Genomic DNA, 14,389 nt, shown 5'->3' on the forward strand with positions numbered 1-14,389 from the left:
GCATATTATGATAATAATTCATCTAATTAAACTCATAAAAATATTATGTATTACAATGGGCAGATATTAAATATCATAATTATCTTAATATGAATATATATGTTTTGTTTGTTAATGATGTATTTACAAGACTATTGTTGTACTTTGCGATTGCTGTGCATTTCATTTTTAATATGGTGATAAATATATGATTATTATAATATGGAGTGTTTACATTGTTTTGTTACGAGCTATTTTTCAGTCTGCATCGATTTCTTTTCCAGAGTTTCTCTTTGTAATTTCTCATGACATCCACATTATTTTGCATCCAAACATGTCTCCTTGAAGTGAGGCACGTTTTAGAATGAAGAAAACACGAATAAAGAGCGCAATAAAAAAAAAGAATTTGACACTGCGCATTTCAGAGTTTCGCGTTAATTTTCGCGTTCATTTCATCAAGATCTGCGGAAATATTTTCTGTGGACACGCATTCTACACATACATACATACATATTGACGAATATTCTTTCGTATCCTACCCTGGGTAATTCCTACATTTAATGCATTGCTAATTTTTTTAATGCTTTCTGTGTTATGTAATGTAAAATTACGTGCGGCTCGTAACTTCATCGTGTTGCCACTCCCTCTAATCTCTAATGGCGTCACGTGATCTACATCTACATACTAACCCGCTGAACACCAAAAAAGGCGTTTGGCAGGGAGTGTTATGACACTAGTTGTTCACATATAAAAAGGAAATAATACAACGATATAACGACTAGCATATGCGGATCTAAAGGGGAGGGAGGCAAGTTCCCTTAAAAAATATGCAAGATTTTTAGTACGGTCCCGTTATCATTGCGTTCGTTTTGCATTACGAGGCATCTTTGTGCCCCCCCCCCCCAAGAAGAAAATCCTGGATACGGCCCTTACGACTAGCATTTATCATAGTCCTTTATTATGTGGGTAAAATACAATTACCATATCTATCCATTCGGCAAAACATCTCTCTTAATTTATCGCTTCTATCTGACGTGGAAATATAGTTTGGCTATAATATTATGTTCTCCGTGTCGCTCTTAAAGATATCCATTCTTAATTGTTCAAGCAATTTAAGCCTAGCGCGCAGCCTCCGAGTCTCCAGCGGCTCCCAGCCTAATTCGCTTAATATCTGGGTAACACTGTCTGTACGCCCGTAGCAGTTTTTGACGAACCGCCCAGCCTTCCTTTGTATTTTATTCAGTTCGCACATTAAGTCTTTCTACACCGTATCCCATATGATATCGCTGCATATTCAAGGTGCGGTCGGACGAGTGCGAAATAGCACCTTTCTTTCACTTTCTCATCCGAAAATCTTCCCATAAAACCACTATCCCACTCTTTGGAAGCGATTTGATCATGAGTATATCGGACCAGTAGCGAGGGCGGGTTGCGGTTCCGGAAACCCCCGAAATAAAAAAAAATAATAGAAAACCACAATAGGGTGGTTTTCTATTATTTTTTTATTGCCTAAATCGAAAGATTATTATTCCTGGAGTACGTATTTCACGCTTTTAGATTTTTAAATGACGATATCTATTTTTCGCGATTAAATGAAAAGTGAAAATTTTCAAGCGCGCGAATACGCGACGGGTAAGTAGGAATGCCGGGAAAACTCCGTGTGACGTACTTCTGGCTCCAGCTGTCGCCGTGTGAGGTGACCTTGGAGCGAGGCTTTGAGCGCTGATACGACGCAGAATGCTAGCAGGTAGCAGAGTACCCTGCTAGCTGGTAGCGCTTGGCTTATATAAGGATTATTATTCCCCTATCAAACGAAGGAAACTTTCCGACCATATGCAGTTTTAATAAGTGATTATCAAGACATGTTTCCCTGAGCTCTGTGCGTCATGCATGCATTGCTAATCTCAGATGATGTAAAACTCCTATCTACTCGTATAGAAACTAGGTTCCTGTGACGTCACGTGGAGAGCATCGCATACGTGCCAATCTGGCCTTTTTCAAATGAGGATAAAATTGACTATTAACAGTCGACTAAACTGGGATTTCTAAAACCAAATGATTTGTATGTTATGAATATACTAATGGTGGGTAACGAATCGCAATCAATGCCTTTCGTTTTCTTTGATGAAGGAAACTACCCTTTAACCTTCCCACCATTGATGTCGACTTATAAAAAATATTGGGGGGGGGGGGCAAACCGGGGATCTTGCCCCGGAAGATTTTATAAGTAGTGAGTTTTAAGTTTAGGGCAAGAATTGGAGCATTTGAGAAAAATAAAAGTAAATTAAAGGAGGAATATATAAAAAAATAGTATTCTGAAAACAAAAAAATTTTATTTCGTCGCGAGTATAGAGTCTATGTCGCCAACTCATGGCCCAATAAAGCGGCATGCTGTCCCAATTAAGTGGAGAATACTCTGGGATATTCCTCTATTGGGTTCTGTTCTCCAAGATCTTCCCCAACTAAGCGGCTGCTCCTAGTAACCGGTGGACCCATTAAACGGAATCTACTGTAGTGAGTGCGAAAAATCCACAGAGGAAAAATCATTCGCCTTCACCGGGATTCGAACCCGGATACCTCGACTATTTCGCACTATTTTTGCATTGCGGGTGACTCCGTAAAAATCTATCACCGTGGCTAGTCCCGGTATACTTTAATACTGTAGTGAGTTTTAAGTTTTTTTTAAGCATTTCAGAAGAGTCATATGATCTACATTAGGACCCTTATAACTCGAATATCGACATCTGGACACTCCGGGGAAAATTGACGTGCCTGAAACATTTTTTCGTCACACCCACAACGAATTTTAGAGGGGGCTCTGGCCCCCTCAGGCCCCATGGAGTCGGCACCACTGTTTCCTACATAAAAGAAAATAATGTCCTGAAAAATTATGAATTTTCGAAACATTTCTTTGTCAAATTAAGTTTTTCGATCATGGAAAGTGTTAAAATTAGTTTAAAACGCATTACTTAGTACCCTGTGTCTAAAAAAAATGTCCCCCCTGGTTTTGGACCCCCCCTCCCAATGAACGAAATTCCTGGTTTTATGGATGGTAGAGATGGTGTCGCGGTTGTAACGCTTCATTCTCCGTGACTACGGGAGAAAAACAATGGAAGTCAAATAATAGATGACAACAATTCTCCTTGACGACGCGAAAGTAAACAAAAAGGAGTCACGTAATAAAAGTAGTGGAGTTCAGCCATACGTACATATGGGCACCCGATTTTTCATACTGAATATTTATCAGTTGTGTTTGCAATTAGTTTTTAAATTGATTTGTGAAGTAATGATTTGTGTCGTCGCCCCCAATTTTACTTCGTGAATATTTACCCAGGAAAATGTGTCTATAATGTGTGTTAGTTGGATTGTTTGCGATATGTGTGATTTTATTTTCGAAGTAACGGTGGCATGTAACATCGCCACTAATTTTTCTTCGTGATTTACAACTCAGGACGATTTTGCGTTTGTGATTTGTGCGTATTTGATTTGCAAAGTAAAAGTGAACATTACACTATGAAAGTTGTCTTAATTGCTAAACCAATCCAAGCTTAGTGCACGGTCTCCGTAACGGCTTGGTTACACGGTACATTGACACGTACAATTTAATTTACGTTTGCGTGAATGATTTTTGTGGACCGGAACGGAACATTTACGAATGCATGAACCAAATATAACAGGTACTATTTTCCGTTAATGCATTTGCACAAGTTGGGTTGTTACACGGTACATTTTCGTGTTCATTCATGATTTAACTTGTACGTGTTTATGTACCGAGTGAACAGGCCTCGACACCCAGGGGCGCAGCTAGTAATTAAGGCTTGGGGGGGGGGGTGTTTATGTGCAACTAATACCGGGGTGTGTTGGGGTACGGAATACCCACCAGGACAAGCGGTAGGTGCGAGATTAATAAATTGCGAAATTTTAAGATAAATGGTTCAAAATGGTGAAATTTACGGCTTTCTGAGGGATAATTTATTAATCATTACACTATTCTATTCTCTTAAACATGATTCGCCCTGACATCGACACTTAATTACAAAATGTTACACAGCTAAGAATTAAGACTGGAGGGGTTTAGGTTCAACTAATACAGGGTCGTGTGGGGGTACGGAATACCCACCAGGATAAGCGGTAGGAGCAATATAAATAACTTGCGGAATTTTAACATAAACGGTTCAAAATGGTGAAATTTACGGCTTTCTGAGGGATAATATTATTAATCCTTGCACTATTCTATTAGTAATATCAATCCAATTAAGTAAAACCGATTGAACTTAAAAATTTCTCAGAGCTCTGGGGGGTGGGGAGGTTTATCCCCAAAACCCCTTCCCCCTCGCTGAGCCAATGTCGAGACGAACACGATTCTGTTAATTAATTATCTGCTTTTTTTATTTCTAAAAAACCGGCTCTAAGCGAGTGTATTTTTTTCTTCCCGGTCCACTTCACATTTCTGAGATTTTCATTTGAACAATAGGGTGGTTTCCTTCATCAAAGAAAACGAAAGGCATTGATTGCGATTCGTTACCCACCATTAGTGTATTCATAATATACAAATTATTTGGTTTTAGAAATTCCAGTTTAGATGGATGGCAACGGTCAATTTTAACCTCATTTGAAAAAGGCCAAAATGACGCCTATGCGATGCCACTCCACGTGACGTCACAGGGACCTAGTTTCTATACGAGTGGATAGGAGTTTTACATCGTCTGACATTACCAATGCATGCATGAGGCACAGAGCTCAGGGAAACATCTCTTAATAATCACACATTAAAAATACCTAAGTTCGGAAAGATTCCTTCGTTTGATAGGGGAATAATAATCCTTATTTAAGCCAAGCGCTACCTGCTAGAAGGGTACTCTGCTACCTGCTAGCATCCTGCGTCGTATCAGCGCTCAAAGCCTCGCCCCAAGGTCACCTCACACGCCGACAGCTGGAACCAGAAATACGTCACACGGACTTTTTTCCATCATTCCTACTTAGCCATCGCGTTTTCGCATGCTTTAAAAATATTATCTTTTCGTTTAATCGCGAAAAATAAATATCGTCATTCGAAAATCTCAAAGCGTGAAATGCGTACTCCAGGAGGATCTTTCGATTTAGGCAATAGAAAAAAATATATGGAAACCACCTTATTGAGTCGGACTCGGGACCGGTGGATCACAGAACACGCGATCCGTTCCATTCGGAAATGAATCGATCCACTCATGAACGGCTCACGAACGAGCGATGCGCTCAGAGTTCTGCTTTGAGGTCATTCACCCATTGATCTTCTCGTAGGCTTAAGTAGGTCAACCTCATCTTTTAAGGGTGACTGGAGAAACCTATTCTGGAGGAGGAGAACCTTTTTATTTTTTATAGTCTGGAGAGGAAAGTGGCCTTTGCTCATCAGCTAATGGAATAACCCAGAGAAGCCTTCTCACTCTTGAAATGAATCGAAGACAATATTCATTGTAATTTACGATAGCTGACCCGGCGAACTTCGTAACGCGTAGCAATCAATGGACAATTTAGTTAATCTATTTGTTAATCTTGTACCTATTGCTTGTACCTATTGCTTGTACCTATTGCTTGTACCTATTTTGAAACATATTTGACGCGCTATAATAATCTAAGAAAAAATATTCAATAAAACTACGAAAATAAGTATAAAAAATGGCTCGTAACAAACAGTTCTTTATTCGATCTATATAAATATTTATTAATCCAGGTTAATTCTCTTGAGAAAGTGAGGTCACACTTATTGACTCGTCGACAGGAACAAGGCCATTACCGATAGTCAACAATTGCCCGGAGATTTGTTTAAAAACACGGTACAAATACGCAGTAAATATTTTTATTCATATACTTCGCGACGGTTAAAACCAATTTACAATACTATGGTTTACCGAAAAAGAAAAGAGCCTTACTCAAAATGGCTGCGTAGAAAACAATTACATTGAGAAGCCAGTACCAACAGTAAAACATGTAAAAACAAAACAAGAAATAATAACAAGACAATAAATTTTATTATTTAGTACATACAGAGTGAAAGGTAACTATGAAACTTAGTTACCGTAAATAATAAAAGTTGCGGGAACGGTCTCCGTTAAAATTCTAGTTTCTTCTTCTTTGTTAATTTAGAACTGCATGTGTGTATATTTTTTCAAATAATTACTGTAAAAATATTTTTATAACCCTTTATTTTGTTTACATACATCACAACTATAAAAAAAATTTATTTCAAGCCTTGATGAAGGTTTCAAGTTAAACTGAATCGTAGGAAAAAATTGTAACTTCATTTCTTTCAAGGCATAAAGAACAAGATAGAGGTTTAATCATAATAATATAAATAACAGGCTTCAACATCAATTGAGTTTCTGATATGCGTGATAATAGGATAAGTAAATAAGGTTGTCCACGGCAACACCCCACGAGAAGGTTCCGGGCCAGGTTTATCGAAAAAATTATAAATAAATTCGAGTGAAGCACATCACGATAAACAAGCTCATATTATTGAGTCGCCATGCCAACATGCCTCAACTCACTCGAAGGCGTGCGTACTAAACTCGAAAGCTTTTTGAGGGCGTGTAAATATAGTCAACATGTTGCAGCATGCCTATTTTCGTCGTCATTACGCAGTCCTCATCACGTCACGCGGATTCCTGGACGAATTCAAATGAGCAAACGAGATGAAATTCATGCACGCAAGCATTTTTCCATGGATGTGTGGCGAATGTCTTAGTAATCCTTAAGCGTGACGAATTAATTTCATTATATAGACAAATAAAAACAGGGAAAGCAAGTATTTTTACGGGTGGAACGACATCTTTTCATCCTAATGCTAACGATTCGAAATAATTTCGCTGCGAATCGACTGTTCCTGGAATTAACTGACGCCAGAATTTAAATAAAAAAAACTATTATCTCATTCACGAAATGCTCACTCGATCGATAAAAATCAATGCCTTTTCAACTTTCGGCGTGACACACTTAACAATAAATCGTACGCGTGAAAAAAGACACGCCCATTTCGGGATATTTTCATGCATAAAATGTGGTATTTTTCGCTTGATTACCAAGTATTTCTTCTAGCATTTAGCTAAGGTGATCATGTTCAAATTATCCAGAATCAGAAATATTCATGGGAATTTCCAGCATCGCCATGGAACTGTTTTTCAGAAAAATTAATTTATGCAACTTACAAATTCAGATTCCGAAAGTTCCAAAGGATAAATTTTATCTTCACAGCGCTAACAGACAAAATTTCGGCTCAAAATCGTAGCACCACCATAACGACAGCATCAAACAAAACATTAATTGTTGACGTAACGTTTTAAACATGCTTTATCCGTTTAACAACAGTGAAGATAACTTCGTTGGTGTATTAAATAAATAAACCACGCTTCGTGACTCAATTCCAGCGACTTCTATGACTAACACAAATTGACACGATATGAAATAACAAGCGTAGGGAAGTCCATTTCATCGGAACGGTTAATTTTGAAAATAAATTTCAGAGAACGCCGCGTCAATACGATTTATAGCTCATTCGGTGTATGACAACGCGACTGTTAACCCAGCAACTGACAATTTTTGTAACAATCAAACTGTAGTTAGAAAAGATCCTGTTCAGCCATTTCGGAGATTTTTAATAGTATGGTTTTTAAAACAATCTTTCAAAAGGACTAGCATGACATTTCAAGTCGCGGCAAGGTTATTACTCATGAAAAAAAGCCATATAAGTCGGTACTCACCAAAACGCGATTGTTTACGCGATCACTGTAGGTGTGTTTATATCCAGAAAGAATCTGCTCCCGTAGGCTTTGTAGCGATATCACACTATTCGATTAATCAGTCAAAGATCACTTATTCCAAGACGGTATCGTACGAACTAACCACGCCCATCCAACAACGCGCCGATACTGAAACTGGTGAGGTGGTGAGTAGACGGAAACCAACCAAGGAATGTACACGGCAGGAGACTGAACTTTCCTCGCTTACGAGGCGCCGGAAGAAACGGCGACGAGTTTCGATTTCTCGCCGCTTGGAGCGCTGCAGCTCAAACTGCCATAGAGCGGTCGTTTTCAACGGAGGCTGAGACGACTCTACGGTAAAAGCGACGTTTTTGCGCCGTTTTGAAGCTGTTTATGCTCCAAATAACTGATAAAGTGAAAGAAAAAAGTCAGCTGAATAAATATAAGTCTTCATTTTAACAAGTTTTGTGAGTTAAGTATCTTAAAAACCTACCAATCGTTAAATATTTTCTGTTTTTTAATATTATCCCATTCGTTTTTGTTTGTTTTTTTCAAAATAATTGAAAATTTTCACGATGATAAAACTTAACGATGATAAAACTTATTTCGGCCTAATACATATTAATTATAAATCTTAATTGAATCTGGTACGTTTAAAAATGGTAGGTATTAATTAGGTATAGTATCCATATCAAGTTTCATTGCATCATAGGGTAGTTTCCTATTATTTTTTTATTGCCTAAATCGAAAGATAATTACTCCTGGAATACGCATTTCAGGCTTTTAGATTTTTAAATGACGATATCTATTTTTCGCGATTAAATGAAAAGTGAAAATTTTCAAGCGCGCGAAAACGCGACGGCTAAGTATGAATAATGGGAAAATCCCGTGTGACGACGTTCTGGTTCCCGCTGCCGCAAGGTGAGGTGATCTTGGGGCAAAGCTTTGAGCGCTGATACGACGCAGAATGCTAGCAGGTAGCAGAGTATCCTGAAAACAGGTAGCGCTTGGCTTAAATAAGGATTATTAATACCTTATCAAACGAAGAAAACTTTCCGACCTTAGCCAGTTTTAATAGGAGATAATTAAGACATGTTTCCCTGAGCTCTGTGCCTCGTGCATGCATTGGTAATCTCAGACGATGTAAAACTCCTATCTACTCGTATAGAAACTAGGTCCCTGTGACGTCACGTGGAGTGGCATCTCATGGGCGCCAATCTGGCCTTTTTCAAATGTGGATGAAATTGACCATTGCCATTCGTCTAAACCGGTATTTGAGCGTTTCTACGTAACTGTCATACTAGGGTTCAAAAATTCAATTTGAATGAAATGGACAGTTCAAAGTCCTAACATGGTGTAAATATTCCAAATTTTAATAATCCGTACTTGTTTCTTCCCATAATCCAACCATTTTTTGCGAAAACGCCGCGTAATTGAGCTCTCGTATTATATGAGATAATGATTCCGTTTGCAGAGCTATTCTATTATTGAATATTTCGCCACTAAGATGCGAATTTTCTATGAAAATTTCCAGTTAACCATTCTCCCCAATCATGACTGTGTCTTACCAATCCATTTCATCAATACTTAAAGTCACATGCTCACGCAGAGGAATGGAACGCAACAGTGCGTCGTTTTGGTGTCAGTCAGTGACGATTGACATAAATTTTTTTCCGCTGACCAAAATCGAGGGATGCGGGAGATAAATCGTTTCGTATCCAAATCAAGTCCATCCCAAGGATGAAAGATCAGAATAAAAAAATTCCCCAGTATTCACCATTTTTGTTCCTAAGCGCTGTCACTGACATTTTAACCGCTGGTATTGCTCAAGTTTCAAATTTTGGTGCGTGCGCTTAATTGGCCCCGACTGGTACACGAAATATGTGGCATAATATGTTCCTCGAGTAATAATGCCATATAAGTTTTATTGTTCTCAGTAAATTATTTGTTTATACTGCGGAGTATTTTATTTTTTTTTGCCAATTGTTGACTTATGCATGCCGCTTATCACCGTCACCTCCATTGTCGTCGCGTCCTTTTGGTACATTTGTTGTGAAAGCGGGACATAGGAGCAGAATGATTGTTGAGATCTGAAATCGTTACTTGTAGCAAGTGTCAGGATTTATGGAGATGGCAAAGACGGGAGCAGAAAGACAGCGCGAGCATCGTGAGAGGAAAAAGCAAAAAGCGGTGAATGCGAGGAATTAAAAAGGAAGGATAGAGAGCGGCAATGAGGTCGTAACAGATCATGGCAAGGGTGGTGTTGATGTAGTTGAGGGCAAAGGCAGAAACATGACCTGGGAAGCTTTTAAGTCGGCTTCTCTGGTAATAAATGCAGTGAAAGTGTATTATTAAAACATCGTGAAAATAAAATTTGCAGAGATCCCTGTACACGCCATTTCTGCCTTCAATGAAATGCTGGACTGACAGTGGCACGGCAGTTAACCCATACGGAACACACTCTTTGTTCACCATGTGGAGTTAGTTGCTATAAATATAATTAAGATGTCTCCTTAGATAATAGATCACAGTGATAGGCGTACTCACTATTTTAAGCGAGACTATAGAAATGGAAGCAAAATTACTGGATAAATACATACTATGTGCTTATGTTTCAGTGGGGTAGCCAGGAATTTCGTTCGGGGGGGGGGGGGGGTCCAATACAGGGGGAAAATTAAAAAAAAAAACAGGGTACTAGGTAGAGGGTTTTAAACTAATTTTAACACTTTTTTCTGAAGGAAAATAATTGTGTTTTTATATTTGGGGGGGGGGGGGTGGTCCGGACCCCCTGGACATACCCTCCTGGCTACGCCTTGTTATTTTTCTTTTATATAAATTTCTGTGTTCAATATAGATATATTTTGCAATGCTCATTCCATGAAAAAGAAAAGTTAACAAGCATCAAATCACATGTGTCAGTCAGTGACAATTCCCGTCAGTCAGTGACACTCCATTTTTATGACCAAAGAGAGGAAACCATTACTCCCACAAAGTCACGATTTCGCATACGTTTGGGCAACACCTAAAACTATTTTACGTATTTCGTAGATTTTCTTTATCTTGCATAATTTCAGAGCAATCATAAGAAATGTGAGGATATAAAAAAACGGAGTTTCATATTTGTCAGTCAGTAACGACGACTTTGAAGTTAAAAATCTCCGGTTCTCCAGGGGTCACAGGGTGGTACCGAAGCCAGTGTACGCTTTCATTAACTTATTTTGGTGGAATCCTCCAGAAAGTTCCTAAATTGATTTGTATTAAGTCAAAGCGGAAATATATGAACAAAAACTGGGTGTAACGGTCAGTCAGTTACGCGTAGAAACGCTCATTTCTAAAACCAAATAATTTGTATATCATAAATACACTAATGGTGGGTAACGAATCGCAATCAATGCCTTTCTTTTTCTTTGATGAAGGAAACTACCCTATTCCCACAACTATCAAAAATATCGCTTAACGTGTCATCTCCAAGCACGAAAAGTTATCATGGTAATTTCAAAATTTGCTCCTAAAAACTCTTATTGTGTATAATGTGCGGCGTCTTGATTCATTATTTCATGGTTTCGTTCTTATCGTTTTGAATAGTGATGGGTCGATCATGAACGATTCGATCAAAAAGATTGAATCACTAGGTGAATCAAATGACTCATGATTCATTTCGTTAAACAAGCCGATCATCAATCATCAATCACTCCGACTTCCGGTTTCATATCAATCATCCCGGTTTCCGGTTTATTTCAAAATTTGGAGGGATTGATGCTTGATCTCTTTTCGACAGGGAAGAAATAGTTGAGAGAAAATGAAATACTATGTTATAAAGAACTGAATACTTGTGTAATCTTTTTCTTATATGTTTTCCAGCAGTTATCAGTATTAATAACAAAAATACACGTAAAAGGAAAATATTAAGATGACTCTTGTAGGAGAACGTTAAGAAGTAGAAGTTAAAGCTGTTAACATTTTATTGTGCCGTTCATAAAATTATCCTGCAGATCAGATTAATGCATAGTGTGTGGTGTATTTTGTGTTATATTTTGAGGTATATAGTTAGAAATTATTCTACTGGTGTTAAGCAACTGTGGCAGTTTTTCCTTCCCAAATATTTTCATGACACTACTTCCTTCATTTTTGCAATCTAATTTACTCATCTAGGAATTCACAATCAAAATAGTATATGAAATGATAATATGGATAGCAATCAGCGTTACCAATGCTCTTCGCAGATGAGGCAGTATTTATTCGATTATTCAAAGTGATTTATTACATCCATTGATTGAGTATTTTCGATCTTGATTCCTTTTGAGTCTTTTCGATCATGATTCCTTTGAGTCTTTTCAATCATAATTCCTTTGAGTCTTTTCGATCTTGATTCATTTGAGTCTTTTCGATCTTGATTCCTTTGAGTCATTTCGATCATAATGATTGAATCATTTATGTGCCTCGAGTCAAAATGATTGAATCACTAAAATGATCGACTTTGCCCATCGCTAGTTTTGACTTTATTATTCTATAGTTTTATCGTGTCTGTATTTTATATTGGTCGTTTTGCATTGTTGCTATGAAGTTGTTATGTTAGAAATAAATAATCGGTCACTCAGACTGCAACAACAATGGAGTTTGCATTGCATTGAATTGGTTGTGTTCATTAAATATTTTGATTTTAATTACATGCTTTATATCTATATAACTTTTCTTGGACCAAGAGTAAATTTGTCGAAAAATTTCGTTTTGAACTAGAGTTACTTTTGATTCTTATGGGGGGCACTTGTCCCCTGCTGGGCACGTCCATGTTAATTTCATTTGCATCGGATTGTCTGCAAACGCGAGGAATAGCGTGGAAAGGAGATGAATTTGATGCATTGTGTCATCTTCGATGTAAATTAAAGTTATAAACCCTAATCAGTGCTGGTCAAAAGCACAGAAAATAAGTGAGTAATTAAAAAAGTATTTGAAACTATATGATTCAGCTGATGGCGAAATGTGGCGATCGCTATTCAATTGTTTGTATTTATGAGTCCTCGTCTCTCATTTATGCTTTTGAATTTGAGCCTACGCTATCGCATGCCGCAGCGAGGTCTGATATTTTATCCTTCGCTCCATATTATACCTATATGCCAATGCGCTCAAAGGGAAAGATTACTCTGGATTCCGTACACTACCAAGACATCGTGAATAACCTCTGTCGTTCAACTCTGCTGCTGCGTCGTCGCAGGAAATTCTTATCGTGTTTTATTTACTCTTCGTGAAGGCGGCAGTTCTCCTGCGATTTCTAATTCGTGTTTGTTTATGGGAAACATAGGTGTGCAAATATACAGGAGAGGCTCTAATGGGAATGATGAATGCCATTTATTTCATTATTCACTGTTATTTTTAAGTTTTTAGCATAGATATTTCGAATCTTTACTATACGTGAGATAAATATTGACCCTAGATTAGACTACAATCACTGAGAATCACAGATTAGTATAAGACATACCCTAATAATCACTGTGGATCCCGAACGAAGACATCGTGAATGATCGCTAATATCATTCACTCTCGCTGTTAACATGACGAACAACTGCCGTTCGACTGGCCGCATTTTCTTCAATGTTTGCTTAAAATGCAGTGAGCTATGGTCACGTACTAACCGTAGGAAGAGATCGTGTCTATAAGGCGTTGGGGCATGACGCAATTCAGATTTGAGGGTGGTTGAGAAAAAATATCGCATCGACTATGCGAAGTGACTCTGAATATCGTTCAGTTGCTGGCTAACCGTGTGACGAGAGTGTTGAATTTTATTCCCGAGTGTGCCTTTTCTGTCTAGTGAAGAAATTATTCGCGTGTTCTGATAACACGAGGGAAGTGTTTTACACTTATCGAAGATGTTGATTTTTTGTGGTGCAAAGTGAATAAGTGCATTGGTGAATGTGGATTAATAAAATAATGCGAATTTGGAAATCACTGGATTAGCCCCTGGTGCATATAGTGTCAAGTGTGTTCAGTGATGTACGTGTGGACACATCTTGTGGTGATTGTGTTGTATTGTGTAGCTTGTTGTGTTGACAAATAAGTGTCTAACGGCTCCAATTACAAGGAAAAAATCAAGTAAGGATAATTTTCATCTTTTAAAACTAATTATAATATATTTGTCCATACTTTCGCGTGTGTGATTAAAATTTTATTGGCTTTATTATTAATCACACAGAGTGCATTTAGAATTCTTCGTCGCCAAGGTGTAGCATAATTATACTATAAAACCCTCTGCCGACCTCTGATTGACTGATTCATACTAATATTTGGTGTGAACGAGACGAGATACGAAAAAAGTCATGGAGTTAGTCCCCACTGAAATTCTAGCAAAAGTTGTAGTAACACTGGACTTTTTTAAAAATCGAAGGCTAAATATCACCGAGAAAAAAAGATCCTACGGTCTAAAGATTGTTTCCGTGGCTGTCTGACGTTGGTGGTTCGGCGAGTTCTTTTATTCCAGCCTTTATATCAACTCACCAACCTGTCTGTTTGTCTGGTACAAATCTTGTAACTGAAATTTGACTCCCTTCCTGTGAAGCAAAAACGCTGAAATTTTGCACACTTCTTCATTTCCGATGACAATACATGAAAATATAACTTTTTCTCTCCAACCCCCCTTTAACCACCCCCCAGTCAACCTATAGCCCCCCAAAATATGTTTT

At 38.0% G+C, this 14,389-nt stretch overlaps 1 protein-coding gene across 1 annotated transcript in view; it reads right to left on the reverse strand.

Annotated features, from left to right (window-relative positions):
* The window catches only part of LOC124170286, a 54,813-nt gene extending 46,897 nt beyond the window's left edge, over positions 1 to 7,916 (reverse strand). The window contains exon 1 of the mRNA XM_046548996.1: positions 7,716 to 7,916. The gene's annotated coding sequence lies outside the window, so the exon portion shown is untranslated. The remainder of the gene's footprint in view (positions 1 to 7,715) is intronic.
* Between the last annotated feature and the right edge of the window lie 6,473 nt (positions 7,917 to 14,389).

The sequence above is a fragment of the Ischnura elegans genome, chromosome 13 (genome assembly GCF_921293095.1).
Source record: "Ischnura elegans chromosome 13, ioIscEleg1.1, whole genome shotgun sequence".
Classification (NCBI taxonomy): Eukaryota; Metazoa; Arthropoda; class Insecta; order Odonata; family Coenagrionidae; genus Ischnura; species Ischnura elegans.